Raw genomic sequence first — 14961 nt, 5'->3', positions numbered from 1 at the left:
AAAGGACATTTATTATGCACGAGTGTATCTAGCGACTGAGTGCAGTTCACTCAGCTGAATGGGAAAAACTAACCCTTTTTGTCGGCAACCGGCTTGCAAATTGCTTGCCATGGAGGGTTGCATATACAAGTTTGTGTGTACACGCGCATTTAAAGGATTCTACAAGTTAGGGCGTTTTGTGTATTCATTGTTTATTTTAGATGCAGTTTTGCATAATTAAAAAAAAAAATCTATAGCACTCTTACATAGTGGTGTGAGGATGCAATGGCAAATGGTTCTGATTTGGTTGGCATCAAGTTTTAGTAGTGTAAAAATTAAAGTGAAGAGCTACATTACGTATGTATATGAAAGCAGTGAAGATTGATACAAAAAAAAGGTCAATAAATGACTGTGAAAAATCAAATTGTGATGAGTGGGCAAAAAATTTCATTAAAAATGTGCAGATTGTCCAAGAGCAACATTTCCGAAATGTGATCTACAGTACGATCTACTACTAATAGAAGCGTAACTACTTTCCTCCTATAGAAAATATCTTTATAAATATTAAAGCATTTCTCGTTTTTTAATAGAGTATAACGGTACCAACGTGGAACTGAGCATAGCTGTCAAATGTAACAGTCAAAAAGGGGTTCAATGTCAACCCCAACAAGACTAGCATAGTTACAGTCTCCAGAAAAAAGGAAATGGAGTAACTGCCAGCATGGTTTCTTCAATAAGAAAATAATACTTCTCTGAAGAAACCAACTATTCATGGAATCTCTTCCCAAATAAATTTGTTCAAAAAGCTAGAGCCTCCATTTGGAGCTGCTGAACTGCCGGAATGGAGAGGAATTTGGCGCATCAATGAAACCTATACTGTCAAACTGGAGGCACGAAATGATCCTAAATTAAGCCGCACTCGGTTGGTAAAAGAAAACGGAAATGAAGGGCAAGGGCAGCACTGGAGACAGTAAGAACGACAACCACCGCGGCTCTCAAGGCTGTTCTAGACCTGTCTGAAATCTATATCTAAATTAAGCTATTGAAGAAGCTAATGGGGAGGAACCACGACATCAAAGAAACCTAAATTAACAATTTGGTTGTATGATCGATGGTAACAGAATTAAAGTCCATGCATGCCAAACTCCGGAATTCAAACACACCGCAGCTCTGGAGGCGCTCTAGACCTGCCTCCGCTTTACATAGTAATGAATAAAGAGGATCTACTGCTTACAACTACACTCATCTCAATTGAGACTAAGCAACCCCGTCCACTCTAAGGGTCACAGAACAAGAGCAAGGACTGCGCATTAGCTTCGTAAACTTAAAGGTATTACTTATTCCTAAATAGAACCAACTTCGATAGTGAACGACCAAGCCGAGACTCATGCCTTGAACTACGTCTGATTAACAAACACTTCTACAGTGCTACTCGCATTGCATTGCGTGCAAGCAAGTAGTAAATTAATAGACAATCAAGAGGCTAATGTTCTGGCCAACGTAGGGGTCAATCAGAGATTCATAAACGCAAGGCACGTTCAGGCCAGAATAAGGATAGAGTGTTTGGCTCAGAAATGGGAAGCGTTTACTTAAAATGATAAAACAATGTTAAATATAATCGTTTTTTTAATCAAGCCGGGAGGAGATCAAAGAAGCCGCTCTCCCTAAAGAACAAACCCCACAAACTTAAAAAAAGCTTGATGTTTACCAACAGTGGGACTTCCATCAGTTAAAAACAAATCTACCGATTGTCTGAAAGCTGCTGCCAAAACTTGATTGAACAAAAACGTTTGAAAGGCAATTGAATCTTAAACAAAGCGTCCAGAGAACGTATTGGATATACGAAAAACAACAGAACTGACAACAGTTTACGATTTTTCTTTGAATCTTTCCTCCGGAAGGTAATACTTGGGCATCATTCTGCACTTAAAAATGCATCGCAAATGGAATGTGGGGGAGAATGCAGACTTTAGAGGCTTACTATACTTGCAAACTGGCGTTAAGGCCTAGCGTAAGGCCTTTCACAGCATGAACGAAAGATACAAGAGAGTGAAAAAAGTCGATTTTTTTAGCGGGTTCTACGCCATCTTGTTTCACTGGAAAACGAGCGAAAAGTAAACAAAGCAAAGAAAACAACGAAAACCAAAATTAGCCAAAATTATTGTCAGCCACTTTAAACGCACAATTTAGGTAAAATGATGCAACCAAATGCTTTAAAATGTGTTGTCATGTTGAATTAACTCTTCTTTACTTGAATAAAAGTGTAAAATAGTGGTGCTTGTGATGTAAACAAACGCTCAGCTGACGAACCCGCTTTCGCAAACTTTTTTCTCAAAACCAGTTACAAATACAACGTCGCGTTCTTACGTGATCTTGTATTTTTGGTTCATGCTTTCACAGCCAGCATTTGGGACTTCAATACAAGGCTACTTACTTGGTTTCCAATGAGAGAACAATGCAAGACACGGCCGTGGGTGGCAAATCATGAAATTAAATTTTATACATTGAGGACTCAAATTTGAAGTAATGAGCTGGCGCCGCTCTTTACCCGGAAGACCTGCCGATCAGTCTGTATTTATGTATGCCAAACGACTTCACAGTCTTCCAAGCTGAGATGTATGGTATAAGAAGGCAACTTGTATTCTACTTGGACGAATGCATCCGGAAAAGCCACTATCTTAGTCAATAGTCAACCAGTTTTGAAAGCAATAGGATCCAAAGTTGTGAGCTCGGAAATACTGTGCCGCATTATTCTGCCATCGTAACGTCACTTCTAGATAGGTCGTCGGATATATTAATACCGTGGCTAGGTATGGCTCTTAGGTGCCTTTAAACGCAACCGAAAATTCAATACAACCACGGTTAAAGAATCGTATAAGGAAATTTCATGAATACTTCTTAGCTGTTACAAATGACTTATGGATCAAAGGAGATGTTTGGGAGGTCTTCAGTTCATTATCCCTGCAGTTGGACCAAAAAAGTGCCGCAGAATATCTGAAATTCAGCTGGCCCTATTTTGAGCATTACTGATGTAAAGTGTACAGAAAGCTTGAAAAAGCTTCTTTCGAGGCACATGTTTTGGTCTTGGTCAATTTTGAGCCAGTGGCGATTAGAGAGAGCTTTTGCTGTATGTGCGTCCATATCAAGTCTTCAAAAAGTTTGGCAAAGACCCTGCAGGATACGAAAACGATTTCGTTGTGACTGTTTTAGGTGTCACAGGTCTGGGCAGTGGCGTACAAAGCTTTTTAAAGCTTTTTTTTTTTTATAGACGCGCGCAGCGTAAAAGCTCGCTGCGGGCGTCCCTGGTATAAAACATACATAGAACATATTATTATAAATGTATTATTTATTTTTCTCTGAATTCTAATTAGATATCAATAAAATTTGAATTTTTTTCTTTTCAGATCTTCGTCTGAATAATGCACAAACAAATACGTATTTTTGTGGACATTGGCCTAAATTAAGAAAAATTAATACTTCTGAGAAAAGAATTTATGTGGAAAGTAGCAGAAATGGAAGTGCTGCAAGATGTCGATAATACGAGCGCACTTGAAACTCTTTTATGAAAATCTAAAAAAAACAAGCACTGAAAGCTGAATAATAATGGCACTCAGAGTAGTTCAGCGCAAAAAACATTTTTAAAAACCAAAGGAAATTTAATGAAATATATTTTTTCGCGAAATTGGCAAAACTGTGTGCGGCACGAAAAAACAAAACAAAAAAAAACTAAGCAAAAGCAAAGTGTATAATATTGCGAAAAAAAAACAAAACAAAAACTCAATTGAATAAGGAATCTAAAACAGAAAACAAAAAAACTATTTTGGTAAATTACACACAAAATTTTTAGTGACGTAGGCAAATAAATATTTCGTATGGGGAAATTATACTTAATAAATAATACTTTTACGCATATACTTACATACTTACATATATTCTACATACATATTTGATAACACAAAAAAGTAAAATTTAATACCAACAACTATTGCTATTACTTATCAACTAGTGAAGATAATACAAATACCATGAAAAATATGTTTAGTTGAAAAAAAATGTAAATTTCGGCTTGTAATCAATGTAAATTTTTGCGCAAAAGCGAAACTTATCTATACCAATATTTAATGGAAATGTAAAAAAAGCTTAAATACGTCCAACTAAATCGTTGTGAATTTTTTTTAAAGTGTATACATAACGAAAAACCGCAAATAGTAATTCCGCCGTAGGACTTACGAACTTAATTTTTGACACTGTATTAACAACAGAAACGTAACCGGAAAAAAACCCGCCAAAACGTAGCGACACGTAGCGAACAGGCACCGCGCGGATAGGAGAGTAGCTCGTCGAAAAAAGCAACAAAACTGCAAAATAAAATTTGAGGAAAAAACGTAAACAAATTGGAAACTTATTCAAAATTATTGGTTTGGACTAGCAGCAATACTAAAACACAACAACAACCACAATAACAACAACAACAACAGCAACCACAGCTTTGCAACCAATTCAAGCAACAACAGAAAATAGAAATAAATAAATAATAAAGAAAAGCTCGCCAACAAATCACAACAACTAAAGCAGCAGCAGCAGCAGCTTCTTTTCCGCGAACTCTGTGTAATTTGTGTGTTTGTGTGTGTAAGTTTGCATAAAAATTTCGTTTCGGTTTTTTGATAAAACAAAAAGCGCAACATAAATACTAAAACAAAAGTAACAATATTTGAGAAATTAAACAAAACATAAAAAGGAATTAAAAAATTCGAAGAATTAAGTGGCTAAAATAAGCACGCAAAAAAAAACTTAAGAATTTTGATATTGAAAATTTTTGAAAAAAATAAACTTTTTACGAAGAAAGTGCGCTGATAAGTGTAAAGTAATTTTGGACAAAACGCTTAAATTTTCGAAAAAGCGAAAACTCATTTGGAATTCGGGATAAAAAACGAACGCTTGCAGTTAAACTGAACAGGTAAGTTTTGAAAGTGAAAAATTTTTAATTTTTTTTTTTTATAGAAAATGTGAAATATTAGGCTAATTGTATAATTATTCTTCGCATAAGCTATGCAATTATGTACTACAGCGACTAGGCCAAGTAAAGTAAAATATTTCTTCACTGAACGTATTGAAGTAATACATAAGCCGCTGGCATAAACAAACTATTGTCAAAGCTCATCGAACTTGAAACATTACAAGATTATCAGCGCTCCTATGTTTGGTGCATCCAACGACCGTCTGAAAAGGATCGACAGTACCCGATTTTCAACAGTATCGATACTGGGTACTCCCAAAGTATTCAGTACTCAAAAAAACTCGAAAGTACTCAGAACTTAAAAGAACTCGATCAGGATCGATTCAAAGTACTCAGTATTAATGGTCGAATAGATATTTAAAAGTACTGAGTTCTGTTTACATTTACCGGTATTCAGATATTATTATGCTGAATTTCAAGTTTCAGTACAGCCTGTCATTCAGTTGACGTAAGTTGGATTTAATATATTAATTTGAATTAAATTCTGCCAGTTTGTGAGATTTCTACACCAAGCATTGAAATGTTACCAACAGGTATATATTTAAAGGAAGTACTCAGTACTCTCAAAAATACCCGATACTTAAAAGTATCGCTACCAAGGAACTCGATCCTCAAAAGTACTCGATACTTACCAACCCTAGAGCGAACAGGAGCTCTGCTTGAATTCACTGATCTACTTGCTTCTCTCTCTTTCACTCTCTCTCATATCAGGTACTATGTACTTGATTTTATGTGCGTCCATAAACAATATGGTATCATTGAGCTCGATAAATAGTTAATAAGAGAGTGTAATATCCTATCTCCTCAAATCGCCAACATCTGTACTCGTAACTCTAAGAGGGCAATTCTGGCTAAGATAGTTTAATCTTTTGTAAGACAGTATGCAAGATTGTTTGCAAGCACGTAAGTCTTACAAAAAAAAGCTCCCTTGCCAACTTTCATGGTGAAAAGCTCTTTTGACAGAAAGCACTTGTACCATTCGATGTATCCGAGGTCAAGTTAGTTAAATTTTTTTTCATGTTTCAATTTAATTTCTGTTAATTTTTAGATTTTATCGTTAAAAAATATATAGATTTTTTTAATTGCATTTAATTTTTATATTTTTTCATCGTTTCAAATTTTTTCCTTTTTCAATTTAATTTACTTTAATTTTTAGAATTTATTGTTAAAAAACATATATATATATATATATATATATATATTTTAATTCATTTAACTTTTAGGAACTTATTTTTTCGTTTTTTATTTTATTATTTTTTTTACTTTTAATTAATTAATTATATTTTTTTTATTTTTAGATATTATTTTATTTTTTTTTTAATTTCATTTCTTTCAACAAACAAAATTGCCGAAAATCAACGGAAAGTCGTAGCTACTTCAAACTTGCACTTTATTTTACTTAAATTCGATGGGCTACACAACTGCATACTCACAATATTTGAATTAAGAACATTGAAATTTTAAAGAAAGTTTGTTGATTTTTTCATTAAATATTTCACAGAGTTTGGAACTTGGATTAAACAAATTTTGTTGAAGAATAAACTATATTTTTATAAAAAAAAAATTTAAATTAAAATCAAAAATTTATTTAAAAACATTGAGATTTTTTTTTAATATTGCATAAAGTTTGAAACATGCATTTATACGGATTTTGTTCAGGAAAAAATTACATACATTTTTATAAATCAAAAGTTAAAATTTAATAATAATAAAATAAATGGTCGAAACTAGCCAATATGTGAGTGGTGTCGTATAGTTATTATAAGCACTATATTAGGCCCACTGTCACCTTGAGTTAAAACTTTCAAAGGAAGTTTTTTTTAAATCTTTTAAACTCGGTATTTTAGTTTTGACTTGAAAATAATTAATTTTAAGTTATCTTTTGCAACTAAAACTCTCGAATCATGAAACTAAGATATTTCCTTTGATACATTATGTAAATCGTTAAGTATTTAAAGGTCACGAAACAGAAAAAGAAACATTCAATGCTCGACAAAATAAATACAAACACTCACTTAAGTAACAGAATGTCAATTCTTACTTAAAAATTTTAAGCTTGTATTTGCATATATAAATAGAATACATATATGCACATTAGGGCGGGTAAATTTTTTTGACTACACCCTTATAGCTTAGGGGGATTTAACGTGTAGTACAAATTTAAGCACTTCTCTTCGCCAGCAAAATGCTAAGAAACTTATTTTCGCTTTAGCAAACTCCACATTGATTTGAGACCCATGGTTTCTTCGGCAAATTTGCTTAGAATTACACGTATAATCCTTCTGTGCTATGTGCGTATATTCAAAAAAAATTTATCCCAACAAATTGACCCGTCCTAATGCTCTTACATACACACTTAATTCCTAATAAAAATATTATAGCATTTGCTACTTCCAGTGCTCCATTTTCTACTTCTTCGAATGCTCCAATTCTCTGTATATTGCATTATCTGTCAGTCAGTCAGTCAGTCATTCAGAGTTGTGTATGTACGTATGCATGTGACTTTTGGAACGCTTGCACATCTGAACTATTTTTCAACTAAACAAAATAGAAACAAGCGCATGCATATTACTATGCATTAGTACATGTATGTATGTATGTAGGTATACATACATATAGTCGTACAAACATTAATAAATAAGGCTAACCCCACTGACTACAACCTAATAGTACTACAACTTGGCTGTGCATGCAATCATAATCACAGTACCCATCAGCCGATATACATAGTCGTACCTACATACATACATAGACATAAGTAATTGCCGGCGCATTTGCTAGCTATGTATGTAGCTGGCTTGTCTATCGCTGCGTAAAAGCTAAATGCTAGCTCCGCTTCTATGCTGCGTTTTGTCATTGCGTTTCGTTGCTTGTGCGTTTCTAGGTTGCGCGCCTCTAAATATGACGCGAACGTGCGCCGGTGACCTACTTTTATTATTTTGGGGCTATGCCACAAACCTACATACGAACATACATACGTACATACATACCGATGTGAGTTGTTGCGTTTATTTGATTGCTATTATAAATATACATGCTATAATATAGGTACTATGCACACAATCAACAACAAATTTATATATGTATGCACATTCATAGCCACATGTATGCACATTAGGGTGGTGCAAAAATGCATGTGAAAAAGTAAAGTCGGAAGTTGTATGCTCTCTCCCCTAGGATTGTTCTATGCCGAAAAAAATGTACCCCTATCTGTCATTTTGAAATCAAAATATATCTAGAGGTCGCTCAAAGTTTTCCATGAATTTTATATGGGGAAAAACTGTTCGTAGAAATAGTATAGTACCAGGTTGACCGAGATCTGCGCGGAGTGCATATACTTTTTAAAGTTTTCAAGGTTTTTTAATATCATATACTGGTCATTTGGATAGCTTTAAAAAAATATTTTTGAAAAAAAAAAATTGGATTTCGATATCTATTAAGTTAATTTCTTACTCTAAAATTTAGGTGGCAACCATATTCCTGAAATACGCTGGAATGAATAGTATATATCTTGAGCGTATATGTACTGTGTATACATAAAAAATGCCGAATGAAATTAATAAAATACAAATTTGTATTACATAGAAGCGTGCCAACCCTGATCGAAAATATTTTCTAATAAAAGTCTTCAACAATACCTTTCATTTGATATCTACATTGCGATGTTTTAGATAAATTGTGTGGAATCGAAAATAAGTGGCAACCTTACACCCTAAGGGATATTATTTGTGTATAGGGAAAACATTGTTTAAGAGCCTTCTCTTGATACCCATAAATAGTAATATTTTACCTTTTTTTCTAAATAAAAAATTAAATTAATATGCGATTCGAAATAGGCGGCAACCCTATTAAGAATATTTTTGAATTAGAGATACCAATATTATGATTTTTTAATTAATTTGTAACTAGTTTCGAATAGGTGGCAACCTTATACGAGTCTTCTCGGAGATAATGCCTATTCAGCTAACCTTAAAATCCAAAGAATTATCTGTGTACAAAATTTCATCAAAATCGTTAGAGCCGTTTCCGAGAACACTATGGATATATGTATAGATATACAAGAATTTCTCGTCTAATGTAATAAGATAATTCTTGAGCATCAATATTTTTTAATCGGAAAACTATTTTTTCCTTCAGGAGACTCCCAGTAATAATATTCAATTCTTTATTTAACCATTTTTTCATAGTAACTATATTTCATAGATCCCCCAAAAACCCCAGTAAATGCAATAAGGGGACCAAAAATGCCGTGATTACATAAGCAATTGGATATTATTGAAAATATTGATTTTCAAAAATTCTACACCATTTCTACGAAAAGTTGTTTTTTCCTCTATAAAATTCATGCAAAACTTTGAGCGCTTTGAGCGACCTCTAAATATTTTTTGATTTCGAAATAAAAAAAAGAGGTATAGTTTTTTCTAAATAGAACAATCCTTTTTTTGGACCACCCTAATGCACACCAGTGAATGCCTGTATGTATGTATGTTGCTGTGGTTGTTCATGCATTGAGTCGTAGCTTTTTTTTTGGGGGTCTTCCGCTTTTAATTAGATGCACAAGCATAAGAAATCATTCAAACATGCAATCATTTACATACATACATATATAGGTACATACTCACTTATGAATTTACTAAACATACATACAATATACCCACACGTACATAGAATCTCTGCAATTGTATAAGTCGTTGTTTCTTCTTCTTAGCTTCTTTAGTGCGTAATCATTTTCTTCCGTCTAGTGGAAGATTTTTTTATTTATAGTTTTTATGCATTTATAAATTCGTACATATATAAATACATATGTATGTATACTTAAGTGTACTTGTATGAATGTTTGTATGTATGCATATATGTCTGTATTATTGCTGCAATTGTCCCTAGTTAAGGGGTTTCGGAGCACGCTAGAGCTTCTATGAATAGCTTTTGGAATTGCGTAGTTCTCTGTAGGTAAATTTGGATGTACATATGTATGTACGCATGTACATTAGACCGTACAACCTTACAAACAAACAAAAAAAAAGTTTGCCGTCCACACCTGAGTCTAAAATATTTATACAAGGCCAAGATTCGGGTTCTGATCTTTGTCCTTATCACCCTAACGTACCACTTTAATGTCAGTCAATTAAGCTAATTTTTTCTAATTGTCGAATGTAGGTGATCGATCGTCCCATATCTGAACAATCAGTTGTTTAGGAGCTATATGACATAGCATTTAAACTCGCTATATCTCAGACGTTTGTGCATCGATCGATTTGAAATTTTCACGCAATAAACTACAAACTATTCCAAAGAATTTCAGCTTAACCACTTTTTTTAATACTGATTTTAAATAAAACTAAAGGTTTTACCACTTTGTTTTTATGAGAATTGAGGCTGTATTTTTTCAAATGCAAAAGATTGTTATAAAGTTTGAAAAAATTATTTTGTTTTATTACAGTATTTTAGATAAATATCTATGGAAGTTTTTGCGAAAGTTTCAGACTCAAACATCAAGTAGTTCCAAAGTTATAACAATATTATGGTGACGCACAACGCGGTTTAGCGCGCTCTAAAACCCTTTATAACTCGGGAAATCAAAAAAAATATTTAGAGGTCGCTAAAGCGCTCAAAGTTTTCCATGCATTCTATATGAGAAAAAAAACTTTTTGTAGAAATGGTATCGAATTCTTGAAAATCAATATTTTCGTTCGGAAAACTCTGGTTCTCTTGAGGAGACTTCCAATAACAATACCCAATTGTTTATTTAACCAATTTTTAATACTAAAGATTTTTTATTTATCCCCCCATTGTACTTTCTTCTCATTTTCTGGGGGTTTTGGCGGACCTATAAAATATAGTTACTAAGAAAAAATGGTTAAATAAATGCTTGGGTATTGGCTATATTCTGAAGAGAAACAGAGTTTTCCGATGGAAAAATATTGATTTTCAAGAATTCTATACCATTTCTACGAAAAGTTGTTTTTTTCCCCATATAAAGCTTAAATTAGTGGTGGCATAGCATAACGCCATAGCCACAACCATTGCCTTAACCGTAACCACATTAACTATCATCGATTATAGGTATCATAACCATAAACAGCTGATTTTTTGTAGTCAACAATGTCGGTGTTGCCAGACGCGATAAATGTGTAATATCGTAGGATATTTGCGCAGAACTTTTTTCACTAAGTATCACTAAATTCTTAAAACTCAACAGCAGATCATAATAAAATATGTACATCAAATTAAAGGTACTAAGTTGTACTTTCTTGATAATATAGCATATAAATTATGTACATCAACTGAAATAAATTAATTGTCTTTATTTTGATGTCATAAGTTTTTGAATCAATTACGTAGTTCATAAGATGTTAATATTTCAAAAAATCAAAAAATCAAAAAATTTTGATTCAACCTTTAATATCTTCTTTATATTTTTGCATCATATAATTTTGGTACAGTTGTTGGCTGTGAACAAAATTTATTTTATTTTTTAACATCTGGCAACACGTTCTTACTCGCACTTCTAATATCAGCTGATTATGGTTATGGCGGAAAACCACAATTCAATTGGTCTCTATGGCTATGGCGTTATGGTGTGGCACCACTAATCGAATACAGTGTGGGCTATAAGGTTGGTTGGAACACCTGTTTTATATGGTTATGGTTATGTTAACCTTAAAATATGTATGTGGGTGGAAAACTTTGAGCGCTTTGAGCGACATCTAAATATTTTTTTAATTTAGTATATTTTTTCGGTATAGGACAATCCTAGGAGATGAGAGCATAACAATTTCGACTTTACTTTTTAACATGCACTTTTGGACCACCTTAATGTACATAGTTACATTGTAGCTGCATTCGATGAATGAAGTGTTGCAAGACACATTAGTAACTCTGGCTTTATTACTTTTAGTAGTTATTAAAGTTTGTCTTTTTTTATTGCTGTTGCAACTGCATAACGGTGCAATGCACTCATTTGCTATGTTAATGCTTGCGGAAGCAAAAGGTTTCCTAGAAGGAGATTATTGAAAACCGAAAAAATGTGCTTTACTTATATAATCGTTGTTGGATTTTCGTTTCGTTGCCCTTTTTATTATATTTTTAGTTGCTTTGCAATTTAAATGAATTCATGATTTAATGCATAAAAGCACCACTTAATAGTAGTTGCGGTGGAATAGGTATACGAAATTAAAAATAAAGTAGATAGCTTGACAAAGGCTTACGTACATATATAAATGCCTTTGTATGCATTTGATAATACATTAGGGACATTCTCGATCCGTTGCATGCTGTCAGTATGCAAGCGAGAATACCCCTATTGTTGTTTTTTATAGTGACTACTGCACTACACTATGGCGCTGTGGACCACTTTTAGTGGCAAAAGTTTATAGTACGAGAAAAATGTTCAGATACTTTGATTTACAAAAAATCCCATAGAGAAAGTTTGGTGCAATACCCCTGTTGCCTCCCAGTGATCCCACAGAGTATGTGTTTTATGCACATAAAGTGATTTTTTTTTTAAGTTTTTTTTTGTGGGAAAAGCACACTAAATACTAAATAATAGATCAATTTAATGACATAACTTTTCTCTAAAACTCTTATGATTTAAAATGTAATGGCATCTAAAATAAAACCGCATTAATGTATTTTTATATAAATCTTTCTTTAGTGAGTCTTAAGATGTAGCACAATTTTCTCTTACGGCTGGAAAAAAATTTTTGACTTCTGAACTAAATCTTCTGATCCCCGCACATTCCTGCAGACCTGCTTACATAATAGGAAAGCTCGTAAAAATTCTCTTTAAAATAAATACAAGTGAAACATTCTGCCGGAACTTGTCGGATAACTTGTCAGGCGTTAATGACTATATCGAGAGCCATACAAAATAGCTCACATTCTAATTTATGGACATACATATATAAAAATTCTAAGGAAGGTATAAGCAAAAATGGCGAACAAACTATATACCAAAAAGGACGTTTGACCCTTCCAATTTTCAAAAGAAAAAGTAGTATATTGTAACTCTTATGGTCGAAATTAATTTTTCATTGTACCAAAAAAAAATTTCTGTTTTTTTCGGTTTTGTGAAGAAGTTTCTTTAATATGAAGAAAACACAAATGTTTGTAAATGAAAAATTAATTTCGTTCAGAAAAAATTATAATACATACATTGATTTTTCTTTTAACAATTGGGAGGGTCAAACGTCATTTTTGGTACATAGTTTGCTCATCATTTTTGCTTACGTAGAATTCGAATATGCCATGCACTTTTTTTGAAATCGAAATATCCCGCCCTAATGTACATCCATGCCTACAATAGCGCGGGAATTTTCTTTTTTACTACGCGCGTATAGCATAGGAGGTTTCTAGCAAGGGTCTAAAATCAATTTGGAGTTCGTCAAATTGCGAAAATAGGTTTCGAAGAAAATGTGAAAACTTTCACTGTAGCGCCCTCTAGTGGAAATTTGAAGAAAAAGAAATGTGATAGATCCCTCATACCAAAAAACCCTTTGGAGGCATGTTTTTATACACAATTTAAGCACTTCTTTACGGCACTGCAGCAAAATGCTAATACATAAAGCAATTTTCTCAATTTGGCGAACTCCAAATTGATTTAAGACCCATGGTTTCTTCGGAAAATTTGCTTAGAAAAATTGCACGTAGAATCCTTCTGCGCTATACGCGCATAGTCGAAAAAATCTCACATACAAATTGACCCGCCCTAACACACATTCATATGTACTAGACTCCTGCGCAATTCCATTTAAACGGCCCAACAAGACATCCGATCGCCGCGCAAATACTTTCCGTCCCCTACTTTCATCGTTCGGGTCAATTGTGAGGAAGCATAAACCAGTTTCAGCAAGCGTACGTAAACTACCGATCAATAGCAACACGCGTAGAGTATTTACTTTGCCTTCCGCAACTACTGCGAGTAAAAGGTATTTGACAGTAGAGTACTCTATTGGTAGTACTTGAGTATTTTCGAAGAAAACATACATTTGTGGCAAGAATGATAGAAGAATTTTCTGGATCGCGCATTTGTGGTATCTGAAAAAAACTAAGGACAGGAATGTAGTGGAGCGATGAAGAGAGCGACGAGCAAAACGTACTTTCAACTAAAATGCTGATATACATACCTAAGTACATATGTATGTATGTGCATAGATACGTATGTGCATAGATACATATATATGTAAGTGTCCGCATATATTTGTTCTCGTCACTTGTTCTGTCGCTTCACTGCAGCAAAACCAAGTTGTGAGGAAAACCCTGACGATATGCGTAGAATTGAAACCATGGGTTCATATTAAATATATTTATGTATGCATGGACATATGTACATATGTTAAAATGTAGTTTCGATTTAAAAAAAATCGGATGAAGTTTTTCTTTCGCCATTCATACACCTCTAATTTCAGTATTTATTAAAAAAACTCAATGAAATTCAAAAACTCTATCTTGCATTTGGGTTTACTCAATACCAATTTGAGCTGTCGCAGTGTTATCAAAAAAAAAAGTTATCAATAGGTAGGTTCAGAATGCGCAGCAGTTGAGCGCAACCGTTGCTAAACAAAATCAGTGATCGTTATGCGTCTTTTGAACGACTTCATACATTAGCTGTCAAATTCAACTCTCAAAGGTACACACCAACATGTTGTCTCAAATGATCAGAAAAATATTACGATCATCTAACACGCAACTATTCAGTTGATCAGAAGTACGCAACAACGCGTTCAGAAGGTGCAATCGCACCAGTTACTGAGCTGTTTCGCCTTCTGAACGTGCCAAATGAAAATTCGTTTCTCTTGAAATCAAGTTATATGGCTGCGTATGTATGTACATATGTATGTACATATTCCGAAATTTTTTTTATTTGTAAAGATTCTCAAGAAAAACTAAAAATTCATATAAAATTACGCACAATAAATGGAAAATAAATTTTCTTCTATAAAAAATTTCTTAAATCAGTATGCAGC

At 33.4% G+C, this 14961-nt stretch overlaps 1 protein-coding gene and 1 long non-coding RNA gene across 4 annotated transcripts in view; both read left to right on the top strand.

Moving 5' to 3' along the window:
* LOC118741026 overlaps window positions 1–3705 on the top strand; it is a 6207-nt gene extending 2502 nt beyond the window's left edge. Inside the window, exon 2 of the long non-coding RNA XR_004993217.1 lies at window positions 3384–3705. This is a non-coding gene — a long non-coding RNA (uncharacterized LOC118741026). The remainder of the gene's footprint in view (window positions 1–3383) is intronic.
* Window positions 3706–3764: 59 nt separating this feature from the next.
* LOC118741025 overlaps window positions 3765–14961 on the top strand; it is a 111277-nt gene continuing 100080 nt past the window's right edge. For 2 of the 3 annotated variants that reach the window (XM_036472813.1, XM_036472816.1), the window contains exon 1: window positions 3775–4936. The gene's annotated coding sequence lies outside the window, so the exon portion shown is untranslated. Of the gene's footprint in view, window positions 4937–14961 lie in introns of all 3 variants that reach the window. The other variant, XM_036472815.1, reaches the window with a different exon arrangement.

This window comes from Rhagoletis pomonella, unplaced genomic scaffold (assembly GCF_013731165.1).
Source record: "Rhagoletis pomonella isolate Grant_MI unplaced genomic scaffold, Rhpom_1.0 Rhpom_scaffold_00006, whole genome shotgun sequence".
Classification (NCBI taxonomy): Eukaryota; Metazoa; Arthropoda; class Insecta; order Diptera; family Tephritidae; genus Rhagoletis; species Rhagoletis pomonella.
This window is presented reverse-complemented; position numbering and strand designations above follow the sequence as displayed.